The sequence below is a fragment of the Canis lupus genome, chromosome 37, assembly GCF_011100685.1.
Source record: "Canis lupus familiaris isolate Mischka breed German Shepherd chromosome 37, alternate assembly UU_Cfam_GSD_1.0, whole genome shotgun sequence".
Classification (NCBI taxonomy): Eukaryota; Metazoa; Chordata; class Mammalia; order Carnivora; family Canidae; genus Canis; species Canis lupus.
In genome coordinates, this window is record NC_049258.1 from 21,621,232 (window position 1) to 21,638,677 (window position 17,446).

Genomic DNA, 17,446 nt, shown 5'->3' on the forward strand with positions numbered 1-17,446 from the left:
GGCAGTACACTTTACTCTTTATCTAGTAGGAGGAATGCCCAGGAGGAGCCAAGAGCTTGCATTCGTTTCCTAGGGCTGCCATAAGTAAATGCCACAAATTAGGTGGCTTAAAAGAACAGATTTTTTTCCCCCCTCACAGTTCTGGAGACTGCAGGGCTGAAGTCAAAGTGCTGGCCGAGCCGACTTCCATCTGGAGGCTCTAGGGCAGAACTGTCCCTTGCCTTTTCTAGCTTCTGGCAGTTACCAGTGATCCATAGTGTTTCTTGACTTATAGATACATCACTTCAATCTGCCTCCATAGCTTTCTCCTCTATGAGTCTCTGGGTCTGTTTTCTCTTCTTATAAGGACAACGGTCAGGGGTGCCCGTGTGGCTCAGTCAGTTAAGCCTCTACCTTCAGCTCAGGTCACCATCTCAGGTTCTGGGATTGAGCCCTGCATCTGGCTCCCTGCTCAAACGGGAGTCTGCTTCTCTCTCTGCCTCTGCCCTTCCCTCCCACTCATGTTCTCTCACACATGTGCTCGCTCACTCGCTCTCTCTCTCAAATAAAAAATAAAATCTTTAAAAAAAAATAAGGATACCAGTCATTGGGCCCTAGTCCAGTGTGACCTCATTTTAGCAAATTATATATGCAGAAGACTTATTTTCAGATAAGGTCACATTCTTAGATTCTGGGTAGATAGGAATTTGGGGGAGACATTATTCAATCCAGTATAGGGATGCTAGTGAAGGGATTCAGATGGTCTGAATATTTCCCTGAGATTTGTCACTACCTAATTGCGTGACAATGGCCAGCCACTTTACCACTCCAGGCTTCAGGACTTTGCCTTAATATGTAGAGCTTTTGAACTAGATGTTCTCTGAGAGCCCTCCAAACTCTAGCCATTTGTGATGCTCTCGTGCTCAGATTCAGCTGTCCCAATTTCCCCTTATAAACAATGGCATATATTTACCGCCAGCTGGCCAGCCTGGGAGAGGCAGTGCTCATGCAACAGAACAATGGTAAATGGTCTCCTGTTAGGTGGCTTAGTCAGTGAGAGCATATGTTTCAATTAGGCCTTTGCCTGGGTTCTATCTTAAAGTACAGCACCAGGTAGAAACCAATGGATTTTTATGCCCTCCCCGCCCAAAAAAAAAGCAGGATTTCTTTCTAACACATTAACTTTAAAGTCCTTGAAAAAGATTTTCCAAGACATAGTAAAGAGGGAAGCAACATGATCACACTTGTGTTCTGTTTTTTTTTTTTTGTTTTTTTTTTTTCATAATTTCATTTGGTCTTTGCAAGCTACATGTTCTCACAATTCTTGACATCAGGGTCCATGTCAAGCATACAATGAACTTTAAGGCAACACCTTTGCCTGGATCATCTGCATTTTTATAAACATAAAAATGCATCATCATGAATATTATTAAGGGGATACTTGAAGCTGAGACAAGAAGAACAAACATTCCCTACCTTCAGAATGCTGTATCTTAAAAACATCTTGTCGGAGAAGAAACAACTTGCAGTAGTAAAGAGAGATGACCCTGGGTTTGATGTTTTGCCCTGCCATTCATTAGCTGTGTGGCTTTAGGCAAATTCCTTCACTGCTCTGAGTCTCTTTTTTCACTCATTTGAAAAATAAGGCTGATAAAATATGTTCTTCATAGGGTGTCCCTAAGAAAAAGAATGTATGAAACTCACTTAGCTCAGTGATTCTCACCAAAGAGGAGAAAGAGGAGAATCCTACTGAAAAAGATGTGGTGAGAGTCTGACATTCACACCCTTGCCTCATTCCCCTGGGAAACAAGCTTTCTTCTTCCTCTGTGCCAGCACTACCTTACCCATATCTGTACCTACACTCAGTTTAGGACTGGAACAGTTCTCATATTTCTTCTCCTTGAAAACAACCGTCATCTCTTCCTTGTCTTTCTCTCTCTAGTGCCCGGGAGAGTCAACATTCTCAAATGAATGAATAAGTAATTTGCAAATAAATACTGGGGAAATTTTAATTTCACAGGTAGATATTAAAAGCTATAATAAAACCTGAAAGAGTTTGTTCATAGAAATAAATTATTAAAGGTAGAGTTATCATAGAACCTGATCCCTAGTTGATGAATTTGTTATTTGATCATTTCATCTGGAAAAAATTCTAAGTCTTTTTCCTTCCTAAATCACGTAATATATGTGTGCAGATGTGTGTGTGTGTGTGTGTGTATAAACAGAAAATAGCCAATGCTATATTAAGCTATAATTATACCCTCAGAGCCCTTTTAATTGCTTATTTATCACAACCTGATGAGGAATGTCACAGATACCATCATTTTTTACAGAGCAGACCCCGAGCCATAGAAAGGTTAAGTGGCTTAGTGAGGCACATGCAGTGAATCAATGGCAAAGCAGGAGTTAGAGCTTGCAACCCCTGAATCCTCTATTTATCGCTTAGCACCACTGCACATGAGTTATCACTATTTGTAATACTATGTTCTTACAAGAAATCTTGGGAGACTGGAGGTTGAAAATTCATCTGAGACAGGTTGCCACCTTCCCTTAATTCTTCTTATGCCCAAAGCAGACTTTCTTGTTTATCTGGCAGCTTCATAGAGTTACTCAGCATAGCACTCTTGCTACCCTGGTGATTACATATCTCTGCATCAATGAGTAGAAATTAGCCACTGATGAGGAAGGCAGGGCCAAGAACCCTACTGGAAACCTAGATCTGTAAGCTCGGTCTTCCTACATTTGTGTTTTTTTTTTTTTAAATAAACACTTATTTATAGCAAGATTAGGTTTACAGCATAATTGAGGGGAAGGTACAGATACTTCCCATAATACCTCCTGTTCCCCCCTATATACATATGCTTCCCATTATCCATATCACTCACCAGTATCAATCACCAGTTTTTACCAGGGATGAACCTGCATTGACACATCATAATCCATTGAAGTCCATAGTTTACCTCAGAATTTGCTCTTGGTGGTGTACATTCAATGGATTTGGATAAATGTATAACAATATGTATCCATCATTATAATATACAGAGTATTTTCACTCCTCTAAAAATCCTCTGTGCCCTGCCTGTTCATCCCTCCCTACGGTCAATCCCTGGCAACCACTGATCTTTTTATTGTCTCCATGCCTTTTCTGGAATATCATATAATCAAAATCCTATATACCCAGCCTTTCAGATTTGTGTCTTTGACTTAGTTCTATGTATTTATGTTTCCTCTATGCACCTTTTCAGGCCTTGATACCTCATTTCTTTTTGGTGTTGAATAATATTCATCTGGATGTACCAGTTTATCCATTCACCTTTCATTATCACTCATGAAGAACATCATTGTTGCTTTCAAGTTTGATAATCATAAATAAAGCCACTACAAACATGTATGTAAGGGTTTTTGGATGAACATAAGTCTTCACCCCCTTTGGATAAATGCCAAGGAATATGATTGCTGGGTCATATGGTAAGAATAGGTTTAGTGTTGTAAGAAATGGCCAAACTGTCCCCCCGAAAGTGACTACATTATTTTGCACTTCCTCCAGCAATGAATGAGAGTTCTTTTTTGTTCCACATCCTTGTCACCATGTGATGCTGTCAGTGTTTGGGATTTTGGTCATTTAAATAGGTGTATAGTAGTATCTAACTCTTGTTTTAATTTCCATTTCCCTGATGACATATGATGCGGAACATCTTTTCATATGCTTATTTGCCATCTGAAAAATCTTTGTCAAAAATCTTTGGCCTCTTTTTCATTTGTGCTTTTGTTTTCTTATTGTTGAGTTTAAAGATTTTGAATAATAGTTTTTTATTAGATGTGTGTTTTGCAAATATTTAGATTTTGAATAATAGTTTTTTATTAGATGTGTGTTTTGCAAATATTTTCTCCCAGTCTGTGGCTTGTCTTGTAATTCTCTTGACATTGTCTTTCACAGGCCAGAAGTTGTTGAGTTTTTTTCTTATTTTATTTTAATGAAATCTAGCTTATCAATTATTTCTTTCATTTTCATGTATTTGATGTTTTATCTAAAAACTCATTACCATACCCAAGGTCATCCAGGTTTTCTCCTGTGACTTTCTAGTTTTCTAGTTTTACATTTAGGAATGTGATCCATTTTGAATTAATTTCTGTGAAGCATAAGGTCTGTGTCTAGATTCATTTGTTTGCATGAGGATGTCTGGTTTGGGCCTTTGTGGTTTTTTTTAATGTTCCCCTCACTATCAGCTGCAATTTCTCTGTAATCACTGGGTCTGGTTTACGTTGCTCCTACTTTGCTCTTAATCTGCTTTGCACTGTAACTTAAAGCAGAACTCAGAACTTCCAAATAACTAACCAAATTTGGTAATGAGTATTATCGGCTGAATTTCATCCCCATATGTTGAGTCCTGACTCTTTAGTATCATAGAATGTGATTGTATTTGGAGATAAGTTCTTTATTTTTTTTTAAGATTTCATTTATTTATTCATGAGAGACACAGAGAGAAGTAGAGAGAGAGGCAGAGACAGGAGAAGCAGGCTCCACGCAAGGAACCCTGATATGGAATTCGATTCTGGGACTCCAGGATCATGCCCTGAGCGGAAGGCAGATGCTCAACCACTGAGCACCCAGGCATCCCTGGAGATAAGTTCTTTAAAATGAGGTTATTAGGGCAGACCTTAATCCATTGCGACTGGTCACTCTAAGATATATATTATATATACATATACAGAGAGAAGACCCTTATAGATAAAGGGAAAAGACAGACATCTATAAGCCAGGAAGATAGGCTTGAAACCAATCCTGCTCATGTCTTGACCTCAGACTTCTAGACTTCAGAATTTTGAGAAAATAATTTCCATTGTTTAAGCCATTTAACCTGTGGTACTTTGATATGGTCTCACTAGAAACTCATACATATATTTAGTAATATTGATTTTACAGTTACTACTGATTAGCAAGCATTGGCTTGGAGAACTGAAAGTATTAAATCTATCACATAGTGAACACCCCTACCATTTTAACTACTGAGTATCTACTGTGTGTCATGCTCTGTCTAGTTGCTGGGTATACAGTGGTGAGCAAGACACAGCTGTTGCACATAGGAGGCTTGCAATCCTACCACAGGAGATAGATGAAAGAAGAGATGCTTATCACACTGTGATAAATTAGCAATAAAATGGAGGTACACCTAACGTGCCATGGAGACACAGAGAAAAGATATACAATCCAAAACATGTGAGAAAGAGTAAGATGTCAAGCAAAACATCCAAGAGAGGTTTACAATAGAGTTGTTCTGAAGAATGAATAGAAATCAGTGACAAAGGGGCCTTCCATGAAACAAAGAGATACTTGAAAAGACAAGAGTTTTTGAGCACAGTACATTCATGAATGCCACACAGTCAGCATGATTAAAACATGTGATGTGAGTAGAAGTACTAGAAGAAAAAGCTGAAGGTGCAAACAGAGGGCAAGTCATGATGCCTTGTAGACCATGATCTCTTTTGGTTATAAGCAGCCGTGCTGCAATACCCAGTTTAATTCAAGCAATGGGGCTTTGTTAGATTAGCTGGAGGCGTGAAGAAACACAGAAAATCTCTACTAATCCAAATTCTCATGTCTCACAGGAAAAGTGGAATGTTGATCACCCTATACTAACAGCACTAGGCTTATTTATATTTATTCTCAGCAAAACTAAAACTCTTCTCCAAAATGGCTGTTACTCTTACTCCAGGGACTCACCATACCTTAGATTTTATTCCTCTTGGCCTTGGATTCTACTGTCTGTAAATCCACATCTTCTCCCTGACCAGGTCTTTCCTTTTCTCTACACTTCATGGATTCTGTTTCCTATAGTTTCTCTTGCTTCATAGCTTTTGCTCACAGATGCCTCATTTGATACAGTTCACTTTAAGGCTATTTTCTGTGATGCTCTTACTATTTAGGTTTCTCATCTGCCTCACATTTAAATCCCCTGGTATAAAGAATCTTATTGGGTCAATAGCCAATAGAGAGAAACTCTGTTCAGCAGAGTTGGAGTACTACACTACTGCAAGCTGCTACACGCTCATCAGAGGGCTGCTGTTGGTGCAGTCACCTAGCCCTCATCTAAGCACCTTTGGCTATAACCATAACAGCTAGTGCTCAAAAAAAGATAAACCTAATCAATCCTTAGAATTTGAGTTGCTGTGAGACAACATATTAATTGAGGTAAAGAATGTTGTTACAGTTGACATAACTAAACCTGCCAAATCTCAGAGGCTTAACACCATAAAAATCTATTTCTTGTTCAGTTGGTCTTGGGATGGATGGTAATCTGCCCCATACAATCATCTAGAGCCTTCCATCTTCAAAGAGTGGCTTCAAGGTCACCTTGCCAGTGTCCCACATTCAATGGGGGAAAAGTGAAGAAAGCATACCTAAGCTTAAGCACCTAATCCTGAAGATATCACTTTCAGTCACATTCTTTCATAAATCCTAGTCACAGAATTTAAGGGATTAGTAGAGTAAAATACTGATGAGAATAGTTTAGCTGTGTATCTGAGAAGAAACAGCCTTTATCCATCCAGTCTCTGCCACAAATAGCTGAGTAGAGCTTTCAGAGGCAAATGGACATAGGGTAAATTTTGGGCTGATGATATATTTGGGAAAGGATCACTTGGTTCCCAAGGGCAGGGATGCAGCCAAGCTCCAAGAGCAGACCTGGGCTTGTAAGGACCCACTCTCCTTATATCCCTCCTTCTCCTTGGTTTCTCAAGCTACATGGTAAAAACATGACCTCTGATAGCTCCATGTGCTTCAGATAAGCACATGAAAAAAAGACTAAATCTATTTTTTTGTTTGTTTCCAATTACAAATTTCAAAGGATGCTTTCCGATTGATTCTGTGTAGGTCATATGCCTACCATGACCATTTAATCAAGCAAATCATGTCACAGGATCTTGGCTTCTAGGAGTCTTACTAAACCATATGGATGAGGGAGGGAAGAAGATCAAACCTGAGAGATTGGGGGTTTGGTGGGGGTGGAGAATAGGATTGGATAGTCAACCAAATAAATAACTACTACTGGGACTTGTTAGAAATGTGACAGCTGAAGCCTTGAGAAGAGATAAATTATTTTAAAAAAGAGAGATTACAGTGGAAAATGGATCCTAGCTGTAACCCTAGAAAATATCACTGTACAAGTGCTAGATGGAAGAAGTACAGCCTGAAAAGAATTTTACCAAAGAAGAACTCCAAGTACATGTGAGGTCCAGGAAGGCAAGCAGCTCAGAAGTGGGACCCAAGCACTTGAAGGCTGCGTAAAGGGAAGCCAGAAATGGACAGAGTGAATAAGGGTCAGGAGTTGGAATCAATGTCAACAGACCACATATGTTAAAAAGCTGCTCCAGAATGCGAGAAGATATTTGCAAATGACATATCAGATAAAGGGCTAGTATCCAAGATCTATAAAGAACTTATCAGCCTCAACACCTAAGAAACAAACAATCAGTCATAAAATGGGCAAAAGACATGAACAGACATTTCTCCAGAGAAGACCGAAACATGGCCAACAAGCACATGAGAAAATGCTCCACCTCACTGGCCATCAGGGAAATACAAATCAAAACCACAATGAGATACCACCTCACACCAGTGAGAATGGGGAAAATCAACAAGACAAGAAACAATAAATGTTGGGGAGGATGTGGAAAAAGGGGAACCCTCTTGCACTGTTGGTGGGAATGTGAACTGGTGCAGCCACTCTGGAAAACTGTGTGGAGGTTCCTCAAAGAGTCAAAAATAGAGCTACCCTATGACCCAGCAATTGCACTACAGGGGATTTACCCCAAAGATACTGATTTAGTGAAATGGCAGGACACCTACACCCCAATGTTCATAGTGACAACATCCACAATAGCCAAACTGTGGAAGGAGCCACGATGTCCTTTGACAGGTGAATGGATAAAGAAGATGCAATATATATATATATATATATATATATATATACACATATATATATATATATATACACACACAATGGAATATTCCTCAGCCATTAAAAATGACGAATACCCACCATTTGCTTCGACGTGGATGGAACTGGAGGGTATTATGCTGAGTGAAATAAGCCAGTCGGAGAAAGACAATCATCAAAAGATTTCACTCATATGGGGAATATAAGAAATAGTGAAAGGGATTATCGGGGAAAGGAGGGGAACTGAGTAGGAAAGATTAGACAGGGTGACAAACCATGAGAGACTCCTAACTCTGGGAAACAAACAAAGGGGAGAAGAAGGGGAGGTCGGCAGGGGGGATAGGGTAACTGGGTGATGGGCACTAAGGAGGGCACTTGATGGGATGAGTACTGGGTGTTATGCTATATGTTGGCAAACTGAATTTAAATTTAAAAAATTAAAAATTAAAAAATAAAAAGCTGCTCCATAGCAATGAGGATGCATCTTGGAAACATTATTCTTTTTTTTTTAAGATTTTATTTATTTATTCGTGAGAGACACACAGAGATAGGCAGAGAGAGGAGCAGGCTCCATGCAGGTAGCCTGACATGGGTCTCGATCCTGGGTCTCCGGGATCACACCCTGGGCTGAAGGCAGAGCTAAACTGCTGAGCCACCTGGGCTGCCCTGGAAACATTATTCTAATTGAAAGAAGTCAAATATGAAAGACCGTATATTGCATGATTTCATTTCTCTGAAATATCAGAATAGGTAAGCCCACGCAGATAGAGCTGACTAGTGTTTTCTAGGTGGGAGATGGGGTGGGGACAAAGAACAACTGCTTAACATGTATGGAGTTTCTTTTTACAGTAATGAAAATGTTCTGCAATCAGTGGTAAAGATTGGACAAGCTCATAAAGGCACTAAAAGCCACTGAACTATACATTTAAAATGGTTAAAATGGTGACTTTTATGTTATCTGAATTTTACCTCAATTTTTTAAAAAATCTAGTCTATAGATCATGGCAAATGATATGGCTGTGGACTGGGGAAGGAGGGAGACTGCTTTAAAAATTCGAGAATCTTGAGTGCGTTACCTGTCCAGAGAAGGATACAATAAGGAGGGTGGAATTAAAAGTGCAAAAGAAAGAAGTAGTGTTTTGTTCTTTGACCTGACCAGATGAGAATATTTAGGATGCACAGCAGAAGTAACTGGTTAAACTTAGGAGAAAAGATGCCTTCTCTACCAGGGAACAGGAGAGGATAAATCCTGAGTCCTTGATAGGAGAAGGACAGTGAATTAAAGAAACATCTATGCTTTTCTTCAATCGAATAAAGAATATAGGCTTTTGGGCAACAATTTCAGATTCACAGAATGTTCCAAAACCTTTGAGTACAAAACCTTTGAGTAAATTTTTCTCAACTCTGTCATTAACTAGGAAGCTGAAATAACTTTCCCTAGATTATGGATTTCCCTTCATGCCCTAAGATCTTTCTCACCTAATTCTGAGAAACAACATCACATAGAAGAAAAAGAACTTTGGAGTCAGATAAAAATAAGTTTGAATCCCAACTCCATTCCCTATGGCACCTTGGTCACATTACTTAACCTTCTGAGTTTTATTTCCATGTGTATAGAATAGGGAAAATAATATCTACCTTTTAGTCAGCATCCTTCCTGGCCCAATAATAGGCACAGCATAAGCTTCCTTCTCCCCTTTTCATCTTACACTCCAACCTCAATTTCCAGTTCCCTCTCAAGTATGAAATAGCTGAAACTTGTAGAAATCTGGCAACTGAAAAAAAGTTATTGTTTTTTGACACTGTTTTTTGTCAAAGATATGAAAGGAAAAGTAGCACAACTCGAAATACTTTAGGGTTTCAGGAATATAATATCAGAGGGATAAAAGTAAGCATTATGACAGCTGATCTTAGAAAATTAAACATGATGAGCAAATCAAAGAGGGAGAAGTCAAAGAGTGACTTTATGTGTGTAGTTTTGGGATGCACAATATGACAGGAGGTGACCCACTAAGCAGCATAGAGCCTCTTGGCAGAAGGGGACATGTGATAATGATCCCCAGAGGCAGGGGTTGGTATCAGGTATGCGTGGCACTCAGAATATGATGTGTGACAATTGGGAACAGATGTTCAAAGAATTGTACAGTCCATCAACCATGACCACAAAAGGCTATTACAAAGGAGGTGCTGCAGTGACAAGTGCCTTCTCTCATGACATCTGTTGGCAGAGCAGCTGAGGAGCTGTCAGCTTAGAACAACAATGCATCAAAGAGATCTACCAAATCAACAGTTCAGTCCCATAGAGTACTGTATCTGTGAGACATACAGAACAACCAGAGCCCAGAAAGGACAACCAAGGAAGAAAATGGTGGAATTTCTGATGAATGTATTCATTTATCTTGTGTAAATTGTGGTTTGGTTGTTTTGTTTTTGTTTTTGTTTTTGCTTTGGTAAATTGAATACTATAATGCATCAGAGGAATTTATAATCTAAAGAAGACACCCATAGGTACTATGAATTATTAACTTTAAATAATCATGTTCCCCTAATTTTGAGTATCAGTGTTTATTAGGTTTTGCTATTGTAACAATCAAAGCCCCAATCTCAAGTGTTTACAACAAATTGATATTCCTTACTCACAGTACATGTTCGATGTGAGTAGACTATGACTCTGCTTCTCATAATTTCTTCACTCTGAAGTAGAGGCTGAAGGAATAGTCCCTGTCTGGGACACATACTTTTCTTGGAAGATGAAAGAGAAAACAATGATAGAACAATGTGATGGCTCTTACAGGCTCTGCTCACACATGGGACTCATCATTTCCATTCATGTTTCATCGGTCAAAGCAAATAATCTAGCCAAACTTGTATCAATAAAGCAAGGAAATAGAATTGTTTTACTATTCAAATTATTACCATTCATTGTCAGAGGGATGTTAACATCAATCATAACTTATTTTCCTAAAGTGGTGAACACCAGATGTATATGTTTCTGTTTACCTTTAAAATTATACTAGCTCAGATTAGATTGGACTAGTCTAAGAAAATCAGGCAAATGTACCAATACCTTGCCATCTCAGAAGAGGATCTCATTGAAGAACTTCATGACTTCTGAGAGGCGGAGTTCACATAAGTACAACTAATTCAACAGTATTATTCCTATTTACCCATAGACTGTCATATTAGGTGGCCATCTCTGCAAATGGCAAAACCTAACTCCATGTTAACAAGATCCAAAGGAAAACTATTTGTTCATCACATGACTGAAAGTTCCAGGAATAGTTGTGGTCTTATGCATGGTTAGACGCAGAGACCCAGAAATATCTTAAGGATTCAGTCTCTTTGTCTTTCTGTGCTTTGATCCTTTTCTACTCTCTATTCCCTTTAATGTTAGGCATGCTTCCCACCTCCATCAATTTTTATGGCAAGACAGGACTAGCAGTTCCATATACCAACCTAGCAACATAGTGAAAATGGGAATATCTTCCTAATAGCTCTGGCAAAATTTCCCAAGGAGGCTCTGTTTGGTTCAGCTTTAGTCTTGTGTCCACCTCTGAAACTGGCAAGTGTGCTCTGAGATCAGGACTCAGTCACCTGTCCATCTAAGGTACTAGAGGCAAGGGGTAGGAGTAAGGAGGTCACCTGGGCTTCCAGGACGGAATACGATTGTTATAGAGATGATAAGTTGTTTGCCAAGAAGATGTTGGGCAGAAAACAAATAAGCAAGCAAAATACATCTACTACCCTACCTGTAAATGTTTCTAAAGTGAGGTTATCCCTTAGCCTATTCACCACATGTCATCCTTTCTTTCATTCTGTCTCCACAGTGAACCAACCAGCGTACTACCACCAACTCCTAAATAAGCTAAAGAACGGACGTACAGCTAAATTCTATCATCCCATTCCTAATTTTCTAAAGTTCCAATGGAAATCAATGGAGAGGTCCTCTCCCCTTTGCTATAGCTCTTATATTTTATGCCAAATGCATCTACCATTAGCCTTATTAGTACCTGATAAGACTATGGTAGTCTTATTTAGCATAACTGCATTCCCATATGAACAGGGAATACTGTAAATTGCTTATCTAAAGCTTTGTTTCTTGCTACAATGCCTTCAATTATTTATCCAGTCCTAGGTGTAATAAAATATTATAATTTATTCTCATAGACATGAAATAAAGTACTCTCAATTATTCTGGTTTGGATTTTTTTTTTCTTTTGAGCAAAGCAAACTGCTTTCCCATGCAGAGTAAGAACAAGGCTGTTAGGATGACTTAAGACAGATAAACATTGCCAACCACACTGCCAAAAGCTTTTCAGCAGCAAACCAAACAATAAAACTCCACTCTGCATGGTGCTAAAGAGTTTCTTAGCTGACGATGAGGAATGACTCTGACCTTCACTCCCTTCTGAGCCAGTCCTCCTTAACGTCTCACATTGGCGAGTCTCCTCCATTTTGAAGGAAAATCTCTCAGCTCATCTTGGAGTCTCAAAATCTCTTCAGATCAGATCCTTCCTCCCAGAAGTTCTTAAAGTCAAATCAGAAATTAAAGTTTATCAGAAACTAGGCAGGTGTTGCCTGCTTTAAGACTTGAATGTGCTTAAAATTCATCCTTGAAATGTTATACAACTATGTTTTTTTATAGCACTAGGTGCTTTTTTTTTTTTTTTTAAGTTTCTAATTTGGTGTCTTGGGTGTTTTCTTCTTGTTTTTCCTTTCAAGGGCATACTTCAAGTAGAAAAACTTTCCAGAAAAGTGACAAATACACCACTGCACTCATTTTCCCATTAAATAAAGTTTTCATCTAGAACGACTCTTAGATTTTCAAGGCCTTTAGTTGTTTTTGAGCTATTGTCTAATACATCATCTTCTTTAGCTGGTGCTTTTGAAGTGGTCTGGTTTATCTAGACTTTTCATAAACAAAGTATTTCATACCTTCATACTGTTGACTAGTTTAATGGGTTTTCTTGTACTTTACTTTTTAAACATTAATCTGGCTATATATTTCTCTGGATTGGGAAATATTCTGCTAATACTTTGTTGAAGAGAAAAACAGAGCCTGAGAGTAGTTACAACAGTAAAAACAGATTATTAGGAACTATTTCCACAAAGGAAAAGAGACCTCAGTATGGAACTGGCTTCAATTCTAAATACAAGATGGACATGTGGGGATTTCTAGGATTGTGTGATGTGGTGGGGGGGTGGGGAGGTGAGGTCAGTGAATGGAATAGAACTAGAGGGAAACATGACATGTGAAGGAGGATTTCTGGCTAAACTTGACAAGATTCTTGCTAAAGGCACACCAGGGTGATCAAATAGCACTTAGGGGAACTGGGGAATGAGAAATTTGATAAGATGTGTACAAAAGTCCAAAGGTCAAGGCCTAGTTGAGAAGAGGGTTCATAGGAGCCTGACTGAAGTCTGGTCAAAGAGGGAATCTTTGTCCATTCTTTCCTCCACTGTGAAGTCACCAAGAGTCGCAGAAATTAAATGGCAAAGGCTACAGAGCCAATCCCTGCTCCCTGTCACTTGCTGACCCCTCACTATAGCCTTTCTACCCCCCATTTGCTACTTGTATTGCTGAGCCAGCCATGAAGCCAAGTGCCTGTCCCATAAGTATTTCCTTTGTTTCCCTCAGAGAACTATGAGCTTCTTGATGGCAGGGATTGTGCTTTCTCCTTGCTGTTTCATCTTAATAACAGGGGCACCTGGGTGGCTCAGTTGGTTGAACACCAGACTCTTGGTTTCAGCTTAGGTCATGATCTCAGAGTCCTGGGATCAAGCTCTGCATCAGGCTCCACGCTCAGCAAGTCTGCTTGAGATTCTCTCCCTCTCCTTCTGCCCCTCCCTGTCTCCCCACTCACAGACTTTCTCCAAGATAAATAAATGAATCTTTTAAAAAATAAAATAGAATGCCAAGAGTAGCTTCTCAGAAAATATTTCTTACTTCAAATGATACCATTTTTTGTCACATGCTAAGATAGTAAATCCAGGGGCTCTTTCAGACCTCAGTTTTGCACTGACCAGTATATGGGAACCACCTCCAGATCACCTAACTACCCCTAGTTTAGTGGGACAACTTTTCAAAGATTGATCATCTTTTTGTTTCAGTTTCCTCATTTGTAATATATTCCACCAATATATTTCCCCCATCTATCACAATGGTCTGTTGTTGAGTATCACATAAATTTCCTCTGTCAAAGTGTCAAAGTATAACCTTGAAAATACCATGACCCTTTTTCCTAAAAGAATGCAAGCACCTAAAACATTCACATTCAAACGACATCATTTTACACATAAGGGATATGAGCCTGAAAAGCAGCGTGACCTGTTTCTGAAATCCTCATGACCATCTTCAACACATGTAAATTACAGGAAATAATATTTTTTAAAAGCCAACAGTCAATTCAGAAATTTCACACAGTGAGTATCCCACACATTTGAAAAGAAAGATGCACTAGAATAGCTGCAAGTGTGTGAAACCTCTTCGTCTCCATGACTTTGTTTTAAATTTACTCAAGATACCAGGCATCTGCACAGGGACCGTGACACCTGGGTGCTGTACTGTAATATTTTACAAATATCAGTTATGCTTAGGTCTCCAGATCTGTCAATCTACAGGAGCACAAGCTTTCAGAGCACTGATAGACTCTTAATTAATCTGCTATTTCTAAGAACATGTTCACCACTCTGCTTCGTTCACTTTGGGGTTTGATTTCACTAGTACAGAGCAAAGATGTTTCTAACTGAAGCACTTGATTTCCCAGAGGAACCATGATTGAAGAGAAACCTTATGCAATGTATACTATTGCTTAAAGTTGTTGCTGACCAATTAAATCTTCAATAATTGAGTCATGTTTTCATTTATACAAAAAGTATACTTTCATCAACCATTTATTCTGAAAATATACTTCTTTCAAATTCTCTTCTCACCAGGTACTTGGTTCTCAATGAAAACTTGGTGGTAATAATACCTAAATAGTATTCATGATATGGCCTGTAGCTAACCAGGAATGGAGGTACACTTTTTATGGTCCTCAGTTTACATGTATGGATTTGTATATTTTGGTCTTTTCACCTCTTGCTACAATCTTTTTTTTTTTTTTAATTGTGCTAATTATATGGCACCAAAAGATCATATTTCTTTGAGGGGAAAAGAGAGTGTTTCATGTTAAAGGTAAAATGCAGATTTCCCATTAAAAGGCAAATTCTACATTTCAAAAGGTTGAATAGGCTCATACTTACAGAATCCCAGCTGGTTAAATTTAGAGCACTGGAAAATATCCAATTCAAGAATAGTCTTTGGATTTGGGCCTGTAACATTTTTATTTGATAGTGTATTAGAAAGAAAAAAAATACATTTATTTTAAGCTCTTGCCTTTCTGCATATTGTTCTTCTGTGATAGGCAAATTGGTGTTGATCGTGTTGTTGGCCTCAAAACCACTGCTTCCTTTAAGTGATCTATTTCAATTGTATTTTGCCAGTTTAAGGGGCTTCTGTTTGCAAATCTTTACACTGAAACCCTCCTCTCCTACCTCTCTAAATGTCAAGTGCTTCCTTTTTGGTTTTACCCCCCTGTTTGCAGCCCCATCTTTGTGCTTTAATCCTTTTTAAAAATATAGCAGGGTCACAGGGGCCTAGGCTATTCGTACTCACTGCTGCAGTATGAAACTTTTCTTTGGTAATTTTTCCACTTACTTTCATCCAGCTCGTACTCTGGCTTGAGATGTAACCTGCTGTCCATTACCAACCCCAGAATCCCAGCTGCCATTTCTGCAAATCCACTCTCTTTATCAGTATTCCTCCAATGTGCATCCAAATCACCAAGAGTGGTGATTAAAATGCCTATTTCTGGGCCCCATCCCAGATCTAATGAATCAGAATCTGGGAGTGAGGCCTGGGGATTTGTATTCAAATAAACGCTCTCCAGAAGATTCTGAACTGAGAACCACTGCTCTCTGCTCAGTCAGCCTTCTCGAAAGACGGTAACTTCATAATCTCTGTTAAAGTTGTAGCATGTGTGAACTAGTTGAGGTAGTACTAGAGGTTAAAACAGATTAAAAGCTGAAATCTTTGTGGCTTAACAGACATGCGGGGGGAAAAAGCTCTTCTCTGGGGTTTTTATGTGACTAAGATCAACAGAGGCTCTGCCTTTGTCAATACATGTTTCCCAAGATCACCCTACATGCCAAAATCCAGCCTGTCAAACCAAGTAGAAGAGGGTGAAGGATCACCTAGGAGATGTTGATCAGCCTGTCTGGGAAGTGGCTCCCATCACTTCTGCCCATATCCCCATGGCAAAAACTTGAGACTCTTCCTTGATGCCCAAGAAGTGCTGGGAAATGCAGGCTCTGGGTAGCTGCTTCCAAACCACCACCATGTACCACGAACATGGAGCAGAACTCTGCTGAGCTCCTGGCATCTCTGCCACGAAGTGACACCCAGAGGGTAAAGAAACCAAGTGTGTAGTTTCACAACATGATATGGATTATCAGAGGCCTATTATTCAAAGACCCTCACTTCTAGAATTTCGCACCCAAGGATAAAAGCCAGTATCCCCTCACGATTTATCTCTAGAACTTTTTTAATCCTTGATATTTCTTTTTCTTAGAATTTCTATTTTGAAATATAGGCAGATAAAATTTTGAAGACGAGCTATATTAATACTATAACATATAAAAAATTAGTGCATGAATCTTCCAGTATGTTCCTGATACTTAAAAAGAAAGTTGTATATACACATATAAACGTATATACCATGTATTATGTGTACATTTGTGTACACATTCATATATGTACATTACATATGTACCTGCCACTGGATTTTGGTGTATGTGTATATAACAAAATTCAGTAGCAGGGGATGCCTGGGTGGCTCCGTGGTCGAGCGTCTGCCTTCAGCTCAGGTCGTGATCCTGGAGTCCTGGGATCGAGTCCCACATCAGGCTCCCTGCAGGGAGCCTGCTTCTCCCTCTGCCTGTGTCTCTGCCTTTCTCTGTGTCTCTCATGAATAAATAAATAAAAATCTTTTAACAAAATCCAGAGGCAGATATATTTCTCATGTATGCAAACTATTGGTTTGTGTCATTTTATTACTAAAGAGATATACAGTATACCAGCCCAAGAAAAATTAGGAACTATGTGGGCAAGTCAACATAAAGGCAATTTGTAAATGCCTTCATGTGCCTTTTGAGGCTTGTATCTTGCCATTCTATCTCTTTCAGATAAAATTGAAGGGGGAAAATCAACCAAGTTTGAAAAATTGCCTTCTAGCTTAAACACTACCCAGTTACATAGGACAACTGTAAGAGACACGTTATTTTAACAAGCACAGCACTATTCTGAAGTTCAACAGTATAGCTGAAGCTCTCAATCTAAAATGAGCTATGAGTCACTTTTTTTATACATACATTGACTCACTGGCAGTTTTATCAGAAAATCGTCAGAACCAAACATGCGTGCATTAGGTTTGCCTTTATTCATTTACTGATTTAATTGTTAAATATTCATTGAGCTACGGCTAAGCACA

The 17,446-nt window shown here is 39.0% G+C and overlaps 1 protein-coding gene across 1 annotated transcript in view; it reads left to right on the forward strand.

Moving 5' to 3' along the window:
* The window catches only part of VWC2L (von Willebrand factor C domain containing 2 like), a 154,824-nt gene that overhangs the window by 65,106 nt on the left and 72,272 nt on the right, over window positions 1–17,446 (forward strand). The window lies entirely within an intron of this gene.